A 14,780-nucleotide genomic window follows, 5' to 3' on the forward strand; every position below is an offset into this window, starting at 1 on the left:
GGTGTTTCCACACCAAGGAGAACGCCAGCAGATCCTACCACGAAGGGGTGCATTACATGCTCCCCAGAGTGAGGGGACCACTTGATGACCACCCAGTCTGCTTTGGTTGACTTCTCCAAATCGGGAGGCCCTGATTTGTCTGGCCTGCCTCGAGATATTTATTCATCTAATAATCTCCCCACCAGAAGGCAAGAGGGGTGTTCCCTAACCTTTTACTAAGGGTCTCATGCTAACAGAGCCCGTTGACAAGTCATGGGAACAGAGAAGCTTCTGCTGCCTTAGAACAGTGGAGATGCAGCATTAAAGGGTCTGATTCACTCCTGCCTCATGCAGGACTTGCAGGAATCAAGGAAAAAGAACAGGCAGCCTTTCTGACTTGAACACAGTGCAAAAACTTCCAGACGCTGAGCACTTTCTCCTCAGACAGACTGTCCAAAAGACATGGAGAAATTTAGCAAAATCCTAAGGGATGAACTAATAGCAGAGGAACTAAGCAGCAGCCATTTTTTCCTGGGGATGGCATGTTGCCTGGCCATCCACAGATGAATGGAAACCCACACACCAAGGGATGCCGGAAGCACGGCCTTTTTCCTTGGAATGACAGGGAGCTCCACATGAGAAATGGATGACTCACTCTCTTGAGCACCACAGTCAGACAGGGAGGGGGGAGGCTGTGGTACTCCTCCAAGCTCAGCCCTCAGAACAAATTTGCCAGATACAAAAATGAGATGTTATGAGATGTTTGGCTGGTGTGGCTGGTTTCCCTGCTTCATGCCCTCAAACAGCAAAGCTCTGCTGGCTAGTAGAAAACAGTAGTGTAGACACAACCTACTTGGTTTCCAATGAAAGCTGGGAACGTTTGGAGGGCCAGTTGTAGCTTCTGAGGGTTGATTGGAGGGCCATGTAACTCTTCATCCAGCAGAACTGAACCAACTGCCAGGGAAGTTTCATTTTGGCCGGGAAGGACATCCAGAGAAAGTATTCCAAGATCTAAATTGTGTTATCCACTGTGACCCCTTTCTCCTCCTTTCCAAGCACAGGGGAGTTTGTAATCTCTGCAGGATGGCTTTATCAAACACACTTGAGCTGCAATATGAGGTCTTGGAGGAAGGTATTCCCCTTGGTTTCATCCTGCATGTTACATAAGGGCAATTCAGCCAAGGAGTTTGGAAGAATTATTTATTAATGGTCATGAGATCACTGAGGTCACTCATCTGTGAAATCACCAAGAAGCAGAAAACAGATCATTGCCCTCAGGTCCTTGAAAATCATATAAACCTGTGGGGAATGTCTCTGCTCCAGAACTCATCTGCTCTTGACAGATGTTTATACGCCAGTGGCCTCTCTCATCTCAGTACTGTAATCCAGACAACGACCAGCCCGTTCATTGCAAATGCCTCCATTAGTGTGTGTGGTGGGTTGGCTTTTCTGTGTTAGTGAGGCTTAGGGTCTAGTTTTTCCATGGAAACTCCATCCAGCTTCTGTGAACACGCTTACCCTCTGGCAGAGGCACCCATTGCTTGAGCCAGCTCTCAAAGCGCATTTGAGTTTGAAGGGGTGGTTTGTACGCTTCAGCACCAGGCTAAACCAGCACAGCCATGAGAGGATTCCCCGTGTAGAAAATGGCACCAAGTCTCCATGAAAAGGAAGGTAGCTCAGTTCTGCTCTTGACAGCCTTCTGCAGAGGTCTGGCGCGGCTCTGAAGGACTCCTGTGAGCACCTTCCCATTGACCTCCTGGAGGACTTGCCAGCTTCAGTGTGCTCTCCTCCTGAAGAGCAGCTGTGAGGTCTGGTGGAGACTGGGTCCTCTTTCTCCTGCTGTCATGAAAGCTCATTCAAGGACTGATGTTTACTCTATGCTTGTAGCTTACCCTCAATTAGTGGTTTAACTTCAGCCACAAAAAAGGGTAGGCATCCTCCACCTCTTCTCTAAATCTTCACTTGTTATCTATCCAGCACCAGATAAGGGACCCATTCAAGAAGTCTTCCCATCTGATTCTCATAGGCAGGAATGATGTAATCCACCTTTCTGATTGACTCCCAGTTCTGCAAAGTTAGGAGCCTCCATGGCGCAACTAAACAACCGCATTTCCCATCAGGAAGTGATAGGAGCCTGCTGCCTTCCATCAGCCAAACGGCAGGTCTGTGTGAACAGCAGGTTAAGCATTATTGGAGCAACTGACAGCTTGCTGGTTGTTGTGTCATGTATCCTGCAAGGCTATTCACTTTTTGAAACAGGCAATATGATGTGGTGTCTAGACAACACAGTGATGTCAGAAGAATCACTGTTCATCAATTTTCAGCAATGCCCTCGTCAGCCTGCAAAGACCAGCTGTGCCTTACCATGTAATGGTGCATGATCTAAAACAGGGCACTAGAGACATCATCTAGATATATATATCTGACAAGAAGGGATACTGCTATCTAACCAGGCCTACAAGTAGCATCTTGGTTTTGGAAATTTCTAGAGAAGGAGACTGTGTGGTTGGAGTTGGAGTGTCTAGCTGGAGGATGGCCACTAGTGGTGTCCCCCATGGTTCAATACTAGTACCAGTATTGTTTAACTTATTCATCAATGACTTGGATGGAGGGACAGATGTCTCCTCAGTGAGTTCACTAATGACACAAAGCTTGGAGGAGTGGCTGATACCCCAGAGGGCTGTGCAGCCCTTCAGAAAGACCTTGACAAGTTGGAGAGATGGACAGAGAAGAACTGTCTAAAATTCCACAAAGGCAAATGCAGGGTCCCCTGCACCTGGGTAAAAATAACCCCATGTACCAGTACAGACCGGGCACTGACCTGCTGGAAAGCAGCTCTGGAGAGAAGGACCTGGGGGATCTGGTGGACAACAAGCTGTCCATGTGCCAGCAGTGTGCTCTTATGGACAAGAAGGCCAGTGGTATTGTGAGGTGCATTAGGAAGAGCATTTCAAGCAGGTCAAGGGAGGTGATCCTGCCCCTCTACTCAGCCATGGTGAGGCCACATCTGCAATGCCTTGTCCAGTTCTGGGCTCCTCAGCGCAAGAGAGACATGGAGCTCCTGGAGCAGGTCCAGTAGGAGGGCTAAAAAGATGATGAGGGGACTGGAGCATCTCTCTTATGAGGACAGTCTGAAGCAGTTGGACCTGTTCAGCCTTGAGAAGAGATGACTAAAAGGGCACCTCATCAATGTATGTAAGTATCTGAAGGGAGGGTGCCAAGAGGATGGATCCAGGCTCTTCTTCGTGGTGCTGAGCAATAGGACAAGAGGCAATGGGCAGAAAATGATGCACAGGAAATTCCACTGAACATGAGGAAGAACTTTAATGTATGGGTGATCACACACTGGAACAGATTGCTCAGACAGGTTGTGGGGTCACCCTCACTGGAGATATTCAAGAACCATCTAGATGCAGTCCTGTGCCATGTGCTCTAGGATGACCCTGCTTGAGCAGGGAGGTTGGACCGGATGACCCACTGTGGTCCCTTCCAACCTGGCCCATTCTGATTCTGTGATTGTGTGGTCCCTGCAAGACATTCTGTCTTAAGAGGACAGGAGCCCTTAAGGGCTTAAGGAGCTGAAAAGGTTTTCTGGATGTCTAATATTATGTCTCCTGTAGATGGGGAACAACACATTCAGTTTCTTTTTCAATCACATTTTTCAAATCTGAAGGTTGTCACATTTTCCCTTTCCTCCTCTCATAAGCAGACTAAACAAATGAAGTTCTTTCAACCTTTACTCATAGGCTGTGGTTACTGGTATGCTGATCATCTTTCATGGACTCTAATAGGTGTAAGTTTTTCTCGAACTGTATTGCCCAAACTGGATATATCCAGAAAGTATGAAGCTTTCCTAATACTGCGTAAAGTGGAATGATTGCAGCACACATGGTGCTTATGGCACTTTTGTTTATATAGCCTAGTAGCAATGTTTGTTTTTCTTCATATCTATGTGTCACTGAGTCCCTCAGTAATGACACACATGACCTCAATGACACCAATGTGTTTTCCGAAGGCCTTGCTGCCCCGCTTGTATATGCATACAGCAAATTATCCTGCTGTGTGTCGCTCGTATTTGCCCTTACGAATTGCATCCTGTTTAAATCCATTTCGCCAGTGTCACACTCTGCCTGAACTCCCTGCTGAGCTCCAAAGCGCCTGCAACCACCACATGGCCAATCAATGTCAGCAAAAAAATCAACATGAGCTGGCAGTGTGCACTCGCAACCCAGAAAGCTAATCAAATCCTGGGCTGCATCAAATGCAGGGTGGCCAGCAGATTGAAGGAGGTGATTCTCCCCCTCTACTCTGCTCTTGTGAGACCCTACCCGCAGTACTGTGTACCGTTCTGGTGTTCCTAAGGTAAGAAGGACATGGAACTGTTGAAGCAAGTACAGAGAAGGGCCACAAAGTTGATGAGAGGACTGAACCACCTCCCCTATGAATACAGACTGAAAAAGTTGGGGCTGTTCCACTCAGAGAAGAGAAGGTTGCAAGGAGACATCGTAGCAACCTTCCAGTATTTGAATAGGGCCTACAGAAAAGCCAAAGAGGGACTCTTCATTGGGAACTGTAGTGATGAGGATGAGGAATAATGGGTACAAATTGAAAGAGTAGAAATTTATGTTAGATATTATGAAGAAATTCTTTACTGTGAGGGTGGTGAGACACTAGAACAGGTTGCCCAGGTCCATTGTGGATACCCCAACCTTGGCAGTGTTCAAAGCCAGGTTGGACAAGGCCTTGAGCAACCTGATCTAGGGGGAGGTGTCCCTGCCCATGCCCATGATCTTTATATCCATTCCAACCCCTTAACATTCTATGATTCTATGAAATGTAATATGCATCTTTGAAGCCAACACCCAGGCTGATCATAGAAGTACATCACAGCATTAGACTCAGGACACATCTCCCTCGTCTCCTCCAACCCTGTGTAGAAGGAAATTAGGCTGTTGCCAAATCCAATCCTCCTCCCCTTTACCTTGCTATCTTGGTCAGCCTTACAAATAGGGTGTCTGCTCTAGGACCCTTGTTGGTGCTGAAAGCAGCCTGACAGTTCCGATGTCCAGTGGCTCCATTTCCTTTACTTGTTTAAAAACAGGTACTATCCTTCTGCCTTTTTTCCCTAGTCAGCTAGAACCTCACCCCTTCTTAAAATAATTACTACCACATTTAAGACAGTTTCAGCCAGGCTTTCTGCAGAGCCAGATAATCTAAAAGGAAAGGAGACACACATCTGAGGTCACTGAGAAAAGGATGAAGGAACCAGTGACTCTGCCCCATTTGGGGGGCACATGGCTCCAACCTCTCTGCCTGGCTCAGGGAGCCCACAGGTGCGAGTCCAGCACCTCCTGCAGGATGAGGAGCATACGTGAGCCTGCAGACAGCATCCTGCAGCATCTGGCCTGTTTACATAGCAGGGAGCTTTTGTTAACATCAAGAGGTTGGCCAATGAAGGGAAATTTTACAATTACACCACACAGCTCTGTTGACTCAAAAGGAAGAGTTAGCTTCAAAGCAAAGCAGGCTCCACGTAGTCAGGCTCACGTAGTCCAGCCAGCTGCACAATGAGGCATTTCAGTGGAAGGCTGGGAGTCTGCTGGATGGATACAAGACATTCACACGGGGCAGATAGCAGGTCTCGCTAGGCAGCTGGCAAACGGGCAGCTCCCAGGAGCCAGAGAGCGCCCTGGGAAAGGGGCAGGCAGAGCAGGGAACAAAGGCTGCTGGGTGGCTGCGGGTGTGATGCTGATCAGCATCCTCTCCATCAGGCAGGAGCTGGCAGCTGCCTTTGGTACCCTGGACAAACAGGCCACCGAGTTCCCAGGCTCCTTGAGGGATGCGACAGCAGTTTCCCAAAGTGTAGTTTTGCGCATCAGTGAAGGAGCTGCCCCGGCGTTGCCCCCCTGCCCCAAACTGCACTATTTTCCATTTTTTTTCCTAGACAGGATCAGCCCAATTCTTTGGGGAATGCTTTTGCCTTGTCCTTACCTTTAGCTATGAATGATTTTATTCTTTGCCCTGCTTTTTGGTCCAGCAGTTTTCCCAGCTGAGCACTGACCAAGGGAAGCAGAGGGAAACACTACACCCAGCTCTCAGTCACTTCTCCCCTGCCCGCTGCAGAGCCAGGCAGCCCTGCACACGATCAATTACAGGGGACGGAAATGCCCCGTGCCCCATATCCGGTGGGGCTGAGTGATGACAGCCCACTAATCATTTCCAGAATTTGTGACTGGAATTAAAGGGCTGGGTTTTCCTTCAGTGAATGTGGGCAGGGTAGCTGGGGGAAGGGAGCAGCCCCTGTTTGGGTAGGGAAAAGACAAAGCTTTGCAGAGTATTGCTGTGCCACTGCAGCGATTCAAGCACTAACCAGCTGAGAGATGATTTATGAGCTTATGGGACAGCCACAGATGTCCTGTGGGACATCTTATGATAGTGAGCAGTTACAGCTTTGCCAGACACCAGTCTTCCCTCCCACCCATCACACACAGCATCTCCACTTCCAGTATCCACATGTCCCTTCCCAGCTTCTTAAGCTCTTGGGAGAAAGCAGGTCCTGCTTCCACTCTGCCAGCCCTACCAGGCGATCAATGCCGCCTGCTCGCCTGCTTTCCCAAGTGACTGCACGCTCCTTCCCTTCTCACCTACTTGTGCCTGGGAGAGGCTTCCCACATACCTCCTCCAAACATCTTTCTCCACCGTGGTGATTTAGAGCATAGGGAGACTGGTCACTTGCTTTATCCCAGCTGTAAACTTGCCTCACTGAATTCCTTGGTGTTCTCCAGATCCCTGGTTGTTGCTTGGCTGCCTGCTCTGGGGGATGTACATCCTTGGAAGGAGCCATCTTTTGTGGTTTTGCATCTCAGCAGGACACAGAAGCACACAAGGAACTCTGCTTGCAAATAGTGTACTTGGTCAAAGATGCTTCTACTTGGTCAAAAATCAGCTCCTGCACTCCAGACACTAGGCATGGCCCTGTGGTGCAGGACACCAAAGGCAAAAAGTCTTTTATTATTACTTATTTCACCATGAGACAAGCGCTCCAGAAGAGAAACAAGGCTGTGCTTGCTGACCTGGCTCATTGGCTTGAAGTCCCTCATCCAAAAGCAGCCCCAAGAGGCCCTCTGGGATGCTGCCCTTCCTAAGAAGAGACCAGAACTGTTTTCCCTTGGGAACAAGGCATTGCCCAAATTCTCTCCCATGCTCCTTTTAGGGGCTTCTCACATCTTTGTCTGAAGATACAGGTCTGGTCTATACAGTAGGGAAAACCCCCATGGTCTTACCATATACCCCCATCCTGGGCCCCAGCTGTGAAGCTCTTCTGAAGGCAAAGTCCTGTGGAGACAAGCTGGAGAGAGGTGTGGAAAGGGAAGCCAGCAAGAGGGTGGGATGCCTGGAGGCTGCAAAGAAACTTTTAAATAATTGTGTCAGAGGAAGAAGACATTGGGCTGTGGAATAGAAATTGAGCTGTCTACAGAGCATGTGCAGGACAGGTTGGAAGCCTTGGGAGCCTCCTGAAAGGCGGCGGCCAGCTCCCACAAGAGGGACATCATATACCCTCGTGTCAGTGCTACACACAGAGCTTTGGCAGCAAGCCCATGTATTTTGGGATGAGCCCCAATGCTTGACTTCCAGATAAGGATTTACAGAGATTACTTGCTCCTAATTTCAAAACACTGTAGATGTAACATGTTTCCAAGCTTCAGGTGGCCACTTTTCCCCCAGCTGCCACCGGCAGGGTTGGGACATCCTTTAGCAGAGCTCATCAGCACAGGAAACACCTCCCCTGCATAGCCTGCCAAAGGCTGGGTTTGACAACCTTCTGCAGACCCCATCTGCCCCAGCCGGGCAAGGAGGATGTTTGCAGAGAGCCTGGGATGAAATCAAAGTCTTGGAGGTCTCTTATTCCTCTTTGCAGCCTCAGAGTAGAGCTCAGTGCCCTCCTCGGATCCACTTCATGAGCACTGCTGTTTGATGTGAAATCTCCATCCAGAGCTCAGGGCTGGAGATAGATACAATTAACAGGTTTCATGCAGTAACCAAGATAAAAGAAGGAGTCAGTTGGATGCCAGGCCAAGCCCTGCCCGGGACCACGCCAACACACAAATTTGGGAGAACAAACATGTATCAAGAGTGGGAATTAATTCCACAGTCTCACTTATCACCACTCTCCCTCCCTGCCTCTCAGGGAGGTGCACTTCCTGTCTCAGTGCCAGGCTGCACATACAGAAGAAGGGCTCTGATGAAGGCTTGGCTAGGGATCCCAGGCAGTGCACTCCCATCTCCATACCCTGGCTGCCTTCACCAGGCTCGGTGCCCCCTCCCAAGCCTGGCAGGCAGGGCAGAGCAGGAGGGTGGCAGCACCCCATTTGTGCCTTTTACCTGCACCCATAGGACCTGCTCTGAATTCGTGCCAGCTCCTTGCAGGTGACCTGTGTGATGCAGCTCGCTGGTTAATGGGCCAAGCAGAGCTGGGGGATGCTGGGGTGCTGAGACAGTGCTGTATAGCTTCCAGGAGCAGAATGGTATTTGTGGAGGGCCTGAGTGATGGTGGGTCTTGGCAGGTGATGTGGAGGAGAGAGGACCCAGATCAGCTCTTCTCAGATGGAGAGTAAAGCAAGGAGGGACATCAAGGACCGAGTTGAGGCATCACATGCTGGGTTTTGGGACAGGCCTGCAGTTGCATCCTGAGGCACAGGGGTGCTTGTAAATAGGGATGTGTTTGCTCTGTTCCGACTGCCAGGGCCACACTGAGGGAAGCTTCCTCCTTCCAAAGCCTTTAGTCCCACTTCAGTACATCCCTGAGCTCGCAGTAGAGCTGGCTGCCTGAACTAACAGGTCTGAGCTCCTGAAAAAGTGGAGATGGTGAGGGGTAGGGGAATCTAGACCTCCTCTCTGCAGGGTACCTCCCCCAGGCAGCCCCATCTCCTGGGCCCTCCTCTGGCTCCTGATGGGCTGCATCTCTTGTCACCCCACAGTCACCTCCTCCACCATTGGCCACCAAGAGTCGAGTCTATTGGTGTTGTTTGGATCAGCCCCTTTCAAGCTGATCCAACCAGGGATGCTACTGAGGAACTGGTAACAAAGGAAACCCCCTATCACTGACCAAAGATTCTCCACATGCTCCAAGAGCAAAATCCTTCTGGTTTTCAAGCAAGATGCAGCCACTTTTGAGCTTGTTCAGCAGACAGCACCCTGTGTTCACCCTCCCAGCACCCCACCAAGGGGTTAGGTGGGTACCAAAACAATGAGAAGGTAGTACATCACCAATGTCTAAAGAGCCCCCCAGCCTTCTGAAACCCCTCATGCTCTGCATGCCTGCAAACTTGTGCAAGCACCAGCCATGCTTGGACTGCAGCTTGCAGAAGAGGGCTTGGATCTTAAGGAGAACTTGAACAGTGTTAAAATTTTGGGAGACAAAAGACTGGGCTTAGACGTAAGGAAGAGAGAAAGTTTGTAACCAACTCAGGGTAAGCAGCTGGTGGGAGGACAGGGAACGTGCTCCAAGGGATGTCATGGTGCAAGGTCTGCACAGACACAGCAGTTCCTGTATGCAGTGTGCAGTGAGCTCTAGGAGCAGCAGCAGGAAAGGGTTTCAAACGTGAGTCAGGTGGATGCTTACTTAGAGGAAGGAAATGGTCCAGAGGACAAACCAAGCAGGCAGGTGGAGAGAAGAGCCACCACCTCCCCTCCTGAACCACTGCTGTGGCTCTCACACACTATGGGTTCCAGCAAGAGGAATCAGCAGCATTGCCTAGAGGAAGGGATTCACTCCACCTGCCCAGCTCAGATCAACAGAAATGGGGGAGCTCCTTAGCATGCTGTTTAACAGAACATAGCAGCAGCCTAGATACTCAGCTTGTGAACACATTCTAAAATACCCTGCCCACCATGCGCCCCTTGCCCTCCAGTGACATCTGTGTGTATACTCAGAACATTCACAGGGGCAGCCCTGACAGTGTGCACTACTAGGTGTGGAGACGAGGTGCAGCGACTGAGACAAGCCAGTGAGCTGCCCAGTGCAAAAATTCCCTGTAAGAATTTATGGCAAATTTCTTGACTCCATTAGCATCTCCCTCAAACACACAACAGGGTACGGATGGAGAGGAAGGGCTCTTGGGCTAATAGGGTGTTTGTCCCAGAGAGCATATGTGCTGTCCTTGCAAATGGCACAGCATGCTGCAAAGGACACTCTACCAGTCACAAAGGATGTACCCAACGTAGCATTAAATCCAGCTAGCTTGAGTGCCAAGAGCAACAAAACTCTAGTCCAACAGACTTCAATGAGTCATTTACCCCCAGCATGGAGCCTGGACCATGTCCTTGTGATGACTAACTATTGGCACTGTTAGTTCTGAGGTGCCTATATATGTTCTATACCTGCCCAGCTTCCAACCTTTTCAAGAGAAAAGTCATCCCACACACAAATAGCCACTAGTGCTGTCCCACACAGGTCCTGACCTCTGTTGCCTGCCCTTGCTTTGGCTGATGGGCAGCATCACTGGGCTGCAGTTCTCCCTTCCCTGGTGCTGTGGCCAGTTATAGAATCATAGGATTGTAGTCTGTGGGAACTATGACTCTATCCCAAGACAACAATGATGGCAGAAGTCCTTATAATGCATTATGTACAAGTAGTGATGCTGGTTGCCACCCTCAGTTCATGGCCCATAGCACCTCTCCTTTCTAGGTCCCTGGCATTTTGCTTTCCTTGTCAGGGCAGACTATGCCAAGCATTGGGTATTTAAAAAGACTCACTCCCAGTCAGTGCAAGTTTTCCTTGGCCATCCCAGTCCCACTGGCTGGTGGGCACCTCACACAAGCAACACACACAGTGTATTTGTGTCTGGCCCCAGGTCCTGAGCAGGGTGAGCAAAAGGCTCTTCTGCAGGGTTTGCTTGGTGGTTTCACTCTCCTTGGTCACTGGGAAATAATAATCCATTGGAAAAGTGAAAGAATAAGTACCCCTGTGTCCCCTCTGTTAGCAAACTAACCCCAAAGACACCAAGCAGACTGGAGTGGTGAGACACAGGGGACCCTCACAGCTCTTCCTTCTGGGAGACCAGCAGCACAGGAGATCTTGGCCATGTCATGGCTTCCAAAAACCTTCTTCCCCCCTGCTTCCCAGTGCCCCTACCACTGCCCCTGCTCCCTTGCTCCCTGCCCCTGCGGGGTCAGCCCAGCTGTGCTCACTGTGCGAGTCAGTCATTTCCTGACATTCAGCACTGTGCAGGGTGACTGGGAGCAGATGTATATGAGCAATCAGAGAAGTGTGGGAGATCTAACACTGCATCCAATAGGACACGGAGAGCGTGTCAGGCAAGGGAAGGAGGGGGGGGAAAGAGAGAGAAGAAAAGGAGAGAAGGAAGGAAAAAAAGAGAGAGAAAAAAAATAAACCACAAAAGCAAACCACAGACGGCTCAATACTTTCCATGTGGTGCCTCTAAGGAGGAAATCGCCACCATTTGCTACGTGCAGAGCCGGGTGTCTGCACAGCGGCCGGGAAGAGAAGGGAGCCTGTTTCCCAGGTGGGGAGGAGGGGCTGCCGAAGGAGCTGCAGGCGGGAGGAAGGTGCCGCCCACATCTACGCGGGATGGGGGCGGCGGGGCGAGCTGCAGGTGGCGGGGGTCCCGCCGGCGGTGGAGGCTGTGCTGCAGGAGTGCCTCGGAGGAGCGCCGAATCAGGCGCTGCCCGGGGATTCCCGCTGCGCCGCTCCTCTTCAGCGCTGTTCCGAACGGGAAGGCAGCCCGGGGGCAGAGCTGCAGTGGCTGCCCGGAGGTCCCGCTCCTCTTCGCCCTCCCAGCGCCGGGGGCTGCGGGAGACCGGCTCCTCACCCAGCATCCAGTCTTGCTGCTTGAGCTGGGGTGCCAGCTGTGACCCCCTCCCCGTGAGGTACCGTGTGTGCTTTCTCACCGCTCAGAACGGGGGACAGGGGAGGTGAAGACAAATTTCCCAGCCCTCTACTTTCCTTCGAACAGTGTGGTGGGTGGGACGAAGGCTACAATGTCTGCCTCCCTTGCCATGTCTGCCTCCCTTGCCGTGTCTGCCCCTCTGGCCTCTGCGCCCACCAGGGTGCTGCTAGCCTGCCGGGGCAGCTGCCTGTTGCTGTGCCCTCCCTAGGCCTGCTGCCCAGCCCAGCCACCTTTGGGCGCTGCTGCCCCTGTCCTTCGTCCCAGGTGGCAGCCATCTCTGGTGTGGGGCAGGAGATGGGGAAGGATGCTCCTGCCCAAGATCCCTATCTGAGGCGCGCCCAGATTGCTGCTTGTGGACAATGGCAGAGGATGCAGAATCTGAGGAAAACTGAAGACCCCCTGGAATTTTGAGGGCTTATCCTGTGAGATGCTGAGCACCTCAGAAGACAGGGGTCCCCTCTCTCCAACCACTCCTTCCTCACTTTCACCCTCCCCAACACAGCAGATATCCCTTCTTTACCCACAAACTTGTTTCTGGCCTGGTGCCATGAGGTCTTCACCCTGCCCCATGGCACTGATAGACATGCTGCAAGCAACTGAAGCCCACCCACCCTTGCCAGCCCCTAAACCCAGGGAGGGGTCACTCCTTGTGCCAGCCTTGCCAGGGCAGGGAGAGCCTTGGTTTGAGGGATGGCACCATGCTACCTCAAGCACTTGGATCAGGAGGCAAAGTCCCTGATCAGAGGTGTGCCACAATCACACCTGGGCTTGGCAAGCCAGAGAAAGTCCATAGGCTATAAGATGAGCAAGGTCAGGTTGAGCGCAGGGTTTAGCCTTGGGACCAGACCACAAGACGTCCTTCCCCCACAGACCTGGGCACCTTAGTGAAAAGCAAGGAGGTCTTTGCTGTGGCCACACTTCTCTCATGCCCAAGCACCTGTCTGCCACAGAACACATGGGCATGATATCTCATTGGGAAACTCAATTCCAAAGCGTTTCTCCAGCTGTGAGTGGGGACTGCCAGAAAATCTGGGAAAATACCTTCTGCTGCCTGCAGGAAACACCTCAGCTGTAAACTGTAAAGTCAGCCTGGGTCCGCTCCAGGCTGCTTAAACACCAGCCCAGACCCTTTGAGTGCCTTCCCCATCGTATCTGCAGGTTCACAGCTGCTGAGGAAGCTACGGCCCTCCCAGCCCCTCTCTGGGAAGCCACGACTCTGTCCTGATTTGACCCATGTCCCTGGGGCCTTGCCTAATCTCATTTGCACAGGTGAGGAACCCTTGGAGTCAACAGATCTGCATCCATGCCAGCTAAAGCACAATCAAGCTTTAGGCCATTGCTCTTCCCTTCGAAAAGACAGGATTAACAGGGCCAAGCAACAGGGAATCCAAATTAACCCTTTCAGAAACTGTCTGCTAAAGGAAAGGCTCAGGATAGGGGACAATATCTTGATGGCTGTGGGGTCTTTGTCATATCCATCAATCATAAAACATAGAGAAGCAAGACAGTGTATAGTACAACCCATACCATTTTGGCTGGTCGACCCCTTTCCCACAGTCCTGCTCATCCTTGGAAGACCCTATGCAATGGGTGCCATCACCCATTGCAGATTTTTGTGGGGCACACTGGGGTACAGATCATTTGGCAAACCTTTCTGTGGTATGCAGAGGAAAGCTTCAGACTGACATACCCAAGTCTCCAGCACTCCACTAGAGAGAGGAGGATGCCTCTCGAGCTCTCAGAAATGTCTCTTGGTTCACCTCCTGACCCACAAGACCCTCTGGCAATTATGCTGTAGGATGCCACAGGAATCAGGATCTTGGGCCCAATCCACCCCAAGGCCCACCCTGATCATTTGCAAAGAGCAGAACTTACCTCCAAACTCCTCCTGACATGTGGTGCTCTCCCCACTGGGATGTCTGATGGTTCCTCTGCAAAGTGTCACAGCTGGAGACTTCTTGTGCAGCTTCTGCAATGAAGAAGGCTGTCAGCCACAGGGTCGTGAAGCTGTGTGTCCTGCTCTGCAGCTGCCAGCCAGCTCCTGCTGCAGGGGCTGTCCAGCTCTGTATTCACCACCTTTCTACTATATGGGCTGTACAATGTGATGAAGAGCTGATGGTGCCTATTGAGGAAGGTCCAGTCCATCTACTTCCTGCAGGATGGGTGACCCCTCACCTTGTGGAGAGCTTGGAAGCAGCCCCAGCAGAACAAGGTGCAAAGCCATGAGATAGTGGCTTGGTTTTTCCTGGGAATGAACGTGGTGCCCAAAGGAGCTAGCAGTCCCCCAGCAAGGTGGAGGGACTTCCAACGGGGACCCCAATTCGTCTTCTAGGAGGTAGAAGGGGAGGCGGCATTTTCTCCTTGCTAATAGTGAAGGCACAGTGGGGATGATGACACACTATGCTGCCTGGGGGGAAGACACCCACTTCTACTAGGCATCTCTCCCTGTGTTACTTTATTAATTTATTTTTCATTTTCCCTCCTCCTCCTTCTTTCCCCCTAACCCATGAACGAGACTCTCAAAGCTAGAAGAGAGGAGAAAACCAGCACAGCTGCAAATTCAATCAGCAGCGCGCTGGCAGGCAGACACGCACAGCTGGGAGAGGGGAGCACACTCTCACACACACAAAGCAGCACCAAATGGAGCACATGGAAGAAGTCCAGCAGAGGCCAGTGACTCACATCCCTGGCCTCCATCAGCTTCAGACCAAGGAACATCAGTAGATGACTGAGGCTGGCAGGAGGTACCACAATGCTGGAGCTATGCTGAGCACCCACAAGCCACCTGAGCACAGGATGGGCAAACTCTCCTGACCTCACAGGCTGCTTAACACATCTTGGTGACAGATGTAAAGCATCACATTATCTTCTGTGGGTTTGAGTCTAAATATT

General features: G+C 51.2%; 1 long non-coding RNA gene across 1 annotated transcript in view; it reads right to left on the reverse strand.

The window, feature by feature from the left end:
• Positions 1 to 13,849, reverse strand: part of LOC108493302 — a 136,287-nt gene extending 122,438 nt beyond the window's left edge. The window contains exon 1 of the long non-coding RNA XR_001873429.1: positions 13,764 to 13,849. This is a non-coding gene — a long non-coding RNA (uncharacterized LOC108493302). The remainder of the gene's footprint in view (positions 1 to 13,763) is intronic.
• Between the last annotated feature and the right edge of the window lie 931 nt (positions 13,850 to 14,780).

Source organism: Lepidothrix coronata, unplaced genomic scaffold, assembly GCF_001604755.1.
Source record: "Lepidothrix coronata isolate B3197 unplaced genomic scaffold, Lepidothrix_coronata-1.0 Scaffold16, whole genome shotgun sequence".
Classification (NCBI taxonomy): Eukaryota; Metazoa; Chordata; class Aves; order Passeriformes; family Pipridae; genus Lepidothrix; species Lepidothrix coronata.